The sequence below is a fragment of the Triticum dicoccoides genome, chromosome 3A, assembly GCF_002162155.2.
Source record: "Triticum dicoccoides isolate Atlit2015 ecotype Zavitan chromosome 3A, WEW_v2.0, whole genome shotgun sequence".
Taxonomy (NCBI): Eukaryota; Viridiplantae; Streptophyta; class Magnoliopsida; order Poales; family Poaceae; genus Triticum; species Triticum dicoccoides.
In genome coordinates this window covers 683,166,178-683,172,859 of record NC_041384.1, presented here as the reverse complement: position 1 = coordinate 683,172,859, position 6,682 = coordinate 683,166,178, and positions in this window count along the sequence as shown.

Sequence of the window (6,682 nt, the reverse complement as noted above, 5' to 3'; positions counted from 1 at the left end):
GCTTGCACATGCGCGTACTAGAAAATAGCATTCGGGCCGGGCTTTCGGGCTTCGGGCTTGACTTCGGGCCGGGCTCGGGCTTGAAAATATGGAGTATTTCGGGCTTCGGGCCGGGCTCGGGCTTGAGAAATGAAGGTCGGGCTTTTACAAGCCCGGCCCGAAACCCGGCCCGGCCCGACGTTTGCCCAGGTTTAGTTGATACAAAGGTTTTGCTCCAGTAGCTGAAATAATTTTGTAGCCTTTGTTTTCATTAGTTTAGACAACTAAGACTTGTCGTGGGACTAATTTTGAAATAAAATGAAATTAACCAAGTACAACTTTGCACAAAAGAAAGTCTTTCAAGACTTGGGAGTTGAAAAATTGTAGGGAAGTGATGTTTAAACATGCTCAATCCCATGCTGTTAATTTTAATGGACTTGATAGAACTTGTGGATTAAATTTTCTAGAGGAACTTAGCTGATAGGTGGGTGAGATTATGCCAAAAATCTGTGTAGTATATCTCAACATGGTGTTACAGCCTCTGGCTGGTTCCATGGCCTTTGCTACTATATGCGCATTTCCGTGTGTAAATGTGGCTTCGTCACCCTTCTTGATCTTATGTTGAGGACTCCGCTGGCCAATGAACGATCCACCAAGCGTGATAGCTTGGATTTCGGCTATGAGTTTGTTACCGTATGTAGTGATAACACTACAAACAAATATTATTCGGCTTTCTCTTGAATGGGTGTGTGTGTGGTAAATAAAGGGGGCTGATCAAAAGAGCTAGAAAGAGACATTATTGCTAAAGGTCCATAGTTCCCAAACATTAAGCCACAACGAAAACCTATGCATGATCACTTATTTGGCATAATTGTTGGGAAACGTTTCATGAAAAAAAATCTACGCACACGCAATGATCTATCCATGGAGATACATAGTAACGAGGGTAAAGTGTGTCTACATACCCTTGTAGACCGTAAGCGGAAGCGTTTGAAAACGTGGTTGATGTAGTCGGACTTCTTCTAGCTCCGACCGATCAAGTACCGGACGCACGACACCTCCGAGTTCTGCACACGTTCAGCTCAGTAACGTCCCTCGCCTTCTTGATCCAGCAAGACGTCGAGGTAATAGATGAGTTCCGTTAGCACGACGGCATAGTGACAGTGATGGTGAAGTGATCCTCGCAGGGCTTCGCCTAAGCACTACGAAGATATGACCGAGGGTGTAAACTATGGAGGGGAGCACCGCACGCGGCTAGGCAATTGTCTGTTGTGTGCTAGGCGCCCCCTCCTCATATATATAGGTGGGAGGGAGGGAGGAGCAGCCATAGGAGGTGCCCAAGTAGGAGGAATCCTACTTGGAGTCCCTCCCAAGCCGCGCGCCCCCTGCCATATATAACCGAGGTGGAAGGAAAGAGGGGGGAGGGAAGAAAGTAGGAATCTTAATCCACACTTTCCTTGCCCTCCCCTCTTTCCTTCTCCTCCTCATAGGGTTGGACTCTATAGGAGCGCACTAGGGCTGGTGTGTTCCCTCACTTGGCCCATAAGGCCCATATCTTTGCCGGGGGTGCCCGAAACTCCTTTCCGGTGACCTGATTGTTGGGGAAGATAGTAATTTCAAAAATTTCCTACGCACACGCAAGATCATGGTGATGCATAGCAACGAGATGGGAGAGTGTAATCTGAAGGAAATATGCCCTAGAGGCAATAATAAAGTTATTATTTATTTCCTTATTTCATGATAAATGTTTATTATTCATGCTAGAATTGTATTAACCGGAAACATAATACATGTGTGAATACATAGACAAACAGAGTGTCACTAGTATGCCTCTACTTGACTAGCTCATTAATCAAAGATGGTTATGTTTCCTAACCATAGACAAAGAGTTGTTATTTGATTAATGGGATCACATCATTAGATGAATGATCTGATTGACTTGACCCATTCCGTTAGCTTAGCACTTGATCGTTTAGTTTGTTGCTATTGCTTTCTTCATGACTTATACATGTTCCTATGACTATGAGATTATGCAACTCTCGTTTACCGGAGGAACACTTTGTGTGCTACCAAACGTCACAACGTAACTGGGTGATTATAAAGGTGCTCTACAGATGTCTCCAAAGGTACTTGTTGGGTTGGCGTATTTCGAGATTATGATTTGTCACTCCGAATGTCGGAGAGGTATCTCTGGGCCCTCTCGGTAATGCACATCACTTAAGCCTTGCAAGCATTGCAACTAATGAGTTAGTTGCGGGATGATGTATTACGGAACGAGTAAAGAGACTTGACGGTGACGAGATTGAACTAGGTATTGGATACCGACGATCGAATCTCGGGCAAGTAACATACCGATGACAAAGGGAACAACGTATGTTGTTATGCGGTCTGACCGATAAAGATCTTCGTAGAATATGTAGGAGCCAATATGAGCATCCAGGTTCCGCTATTGGTTATTGACCAGAGACGTGTCTCGGTCATGTCTACATTGTTCTCGAACCGTAGGGTCCGCACGCTTAAGGTTTTGATGACAGTTATATTATGAGTTTATGAGTTTTGATGTACCGAAGGAGTTCGGAGTCCCGGATGAGATCGGGGACATGACGAGGAGTCTCGAAATGGTCGAGACGTAAAGATCGATATATTGGACGACTATATTAGGACTTCGGAAAGGTTCCGAGTGATTCGGGTATTTTTCGGAGTACTGGAGAGTTACGGGAATTCGCCGGGAGAAGTATTGGGCCTTATTGGGCCATACGGGAAAGAGAGAGGGGCTGCCCAGGGCAGGTCACGCGCCCCCCAAGGCCTAGTCCGAATTGGACTAGGGGGAGGGGCTGCGCCCCCTCCTTCCTTCCCTTCTCCCTTCCCCTTCCTTGTCTCCTACTCCTAATACATGGAAGGACTCCTAGTTGGACTAGGAAAGGGGGAATCCTACTCCCGGTGGGAGTAGGACTCCCCTAGGACGCGCCATAGAGAGGGTCGGCCCTCCCCTCCTCCACTCCTTTATATACGGGGGTAGGGGGCACCCCATAGACACACAAGTTGATCTTCGTGATCGTTCCTTAGCCATGTGCGGTGCCCCCCTCCACGATATTACACCTCGGTCATATTGTAGCGGTGCTTAGGCGAAGCCCTGCGACGGTTGAACATCAAGATCGTCACCACGCCGTCGTGCTGACAGAACTCCTCCCCGAAGTTTTGCTGGATCGGAGCCCGGGGAGCGTCATCGAGTTGAACGTGTGCCAAGAACTCGGAGGTGCCGGAGTAACGGTGCTTGGATCGGTTGGACCGGGAAGACGTACGACTACTTCCTCTACGTTGCGTCAACGCTTCTGCTTCGGTCTACGAGGGTACGTAGACAATACTCTCCCCTCTCGTTGCTATGCATCACCATGATCTTGCGTGTGCGTAGGATTTTTTTTGAAATTACTACGTCCCCCAACATAATCCACGTACCCTCGTAGACTGTAAGCGGAAGCGTTTATCAACGCGGTTGATGTAGTCGTACACCATCACGATCCGTCCCGATCAAGTACCGAACATATGGCACCTCCGCGTTCGGCACACGTTCAGCTCGATGACGTCCTCACCTTCTTGATCCAGCAAGAGGGGCGAAGTAGTAGATGAGTTCCGGCAGCATGACGGCGTGGTGTCGGTGTTGGTGAAGAACAATCTCCGCAGGGCTTCGCCTAAGCACTACGAAAACTATGACGGAGGATAAACTAGAGGGGATGGGGTTGCCGGCACACGGCTTGGTGTTTCTTGATGTGTCTTGGGTGCTATCCCTGTCCCTCTATTTATATGTTGAGCCTTGGGGTCGAAACTTGGAGTAAAAGCCTCCACAAAGTCGGTTTCATCCGAAAGGCAAGAGTCCTTCTCGGACTCCAGGGCCAGACGCCGGGAACCCTGGCGTCTGGCCCCTGTGTTGGGGATATAACTATCAGTTATGACCCGCCCAGAAGGGGCCGGGTCAGCCCCAATGGCGGGTTACACAAGAAGCCTAGTAAACATTCAAGATGATAGTTTATTAAATCTTATAGAAGGCCCAAAGGCCTGGAGGCGGCTTAAGGTCTGATATTATGAACCGCCGTATGTAAGGAAAGACTTGTAAAGAAAGGCATGTAAAGGAAGTCACCGAGCCGGACACGATTATGAGCCGACCGGGACTCTGTAGGCCACCAGGCGTCAACCCGTGTATATAAGGGGACGACCCGGTGGCGGCTTAGGGCAAGAAACAAAAGATCGGTAACCAAGCCGGCGAGTTGAGCCTCTTGGTAATCGAAACCCCAGCAATACCAACACAACTAGACGTAGGCTTTTACCTTCATCGTAAGGGGCCGAACTAGTATAAAAACCTCTCGTGTCCTTTGTCCCGATTAACCCCTTTAAGCTTCCTAGTTGCGATGGCCCTACGACTAATTCCTTTCTCTAGGACATCTGATGTGTCAATTCCACGACAGTTGGCGCCCACCGTGGGGCCAGCGCATGGTGGATTTGATTTCTTGAAGGGCAACTTCGAAGGGCTCAAGGGATACGCTGTGAGCCGGATGACCAAGAGTCGTCGCGACAAGCTGTACATCGACGACGAAGGTTGGGGCCCCGAGGCCGGCTCAATTGAGTACGGGTATCGGGTCCCCTTTAGCGGAATTCACGTCTTCATCGGCCATATCGGCGAGTCAGGCCCTGAGCCGGACGTCCACACCAACCTCATCGAAACGGCTCAGCACGCAAGGACCACCCATGTCCAATCTATCATGAAGCAAGCCTTCGTAGGCTGCGTCCACGGCGGTGAATACTCTGAAGGATTGGTGGAGGGCGGTGAGACGGCCGTCTATTCTGACACTGCATCATCAACGGGCGAGACAGACTATTTGTACCAGCTGCAGGACGGCATGCTCGGGGGATGTTCCGATGGCAGCAGTATTCCGGACCCTCTTGAGCCGCCAAATTGGGCCGGAGTCTTCTGATACGTCTCCAACGTATCTATAATTTTTGATTGCTCCATGCTATATTATCTACTATTTTGGATGTTTATGGGCTTTATTATACACTTTTATATCATTTTTGGTACTAACCTATTAACCCAGAGCCCAGTGCCAGTTTCTGTTTTTACCTTGTTTTAGGGTTTCGAAGAAAAGGAAAACCAAACGGAGTCCAATTGACCTGAAACTTCACGGAACCCATTTTTGGAAGGAAAGAAGCCCAGAAGACTTGAAGTGCACGTAAGGGAAGCTTCGAGGAGGCCACAAGGTAGGGGGGCGCACCCACCCCCTAGGCGTGCCCTCCCCCCTCGTGGGCCCCTCATGGCCCCTCTGACGTACTTCTTCCGCCTATATATCTCCATATACCCTAAAAACATCGGGGAGCACAAATAGATCGGGAGTTCCGCTGCCAGAAGCCTCCGTAGCCACCGAAAGCCAATCTAGACCCGTTCCGGTACCCTGTCGGAGGGGGCAATCCCTCTCCGGTGGCCATCTTCATCATCCCGGTGCTCTCCATGACGAGGAGGGAGTAGTTCTCCCTCAGGGCTGAGGGTATGTACCAGTAGCTATGTGTTTGATCTCTCTCTCTCTCTCTCGTGTTCTTGAGATGATACAATCTTGATGTATCGCGAGCTTTGCTATTATATTTGGATCCTATAATGTTTTCTCCCCCCTCTACTCTCTTGTAATGGATTGAGTTTTCCCCTTGAAGTAATCTTATCGGATTGAGTCTTTAAAGATTTGAGAACACTTGATGTATGTCTTGCCGTGGATATCTGTGCTGACAATGGGATATCACGTGATTCACTTGATGTATGTTTTGGTGATCAACCTGCGGGTTCCGCCCATGAACCTATGCATAGCGGTTGGCACACGTTTTCGTCGTGATTCTCTGGTAGAAACTTTGGGACAGTCTTTGAGGTTCTATGTGTTGGTTGAATAGATGAATCTGAGATTGTGTGATGCATACCGTATAATCATACCCACGGATACTTGAGGTGACATTGGAGTATCTAGGTGACATTAGGGTTTTGGTTGATTTGTGTCTTAAGGTGTTATTCTAGTACAAACTCTAGGGTTGTTTGTGACACTTCTAGGAATAGCCCAACGGATTGATTGGAAAAAATAACTTTGAGGTGGTTTCGTACCCTACCATAATCTCTTCGTTCGTTCTCCGCTATTAGTGACTTTGGAGTGACTCTTTGTTGCATGTTGATGGATAGTTATGTGATCCAATTATGATATTATTGTTGAGGGAACTTGCCCTAGTGAAAGTATGAACCCTAGGCCTTGTTTCAACGCATTGCAATACCGTTTGTGCTCACTTTTATCATTAGTTACCTTGCTGTTTTTATATTTTCAGATTACAAATACCTTTATCTATTATCCATATACCACTTGTATCACCATCTCTTCGCCGAACTGGTGCACCTATACAATTTACCATTGTATTGGGTGTGTTGGGGACACAAGAGACTCTTTGTTATTTGGTTGTAGGGTTGCTTGAGAGAGACCATCTTCATCCTACGCCTCCTACGGATTGATAAACCTTAGGTCATCCACTTGAGGGAAATTTCCTACTGTCTTACAAACCTCTGCACTTGGAGGCCCAACAACGTCTACAAGAAGAAGGCTGTGTAGTAGACATCAAGCTCTTTTCTGGCGCTGTTGCCGGGGAGGTGAGTGCTTGAAGGTATACCTTTAGATCTTGCAATCGAGTC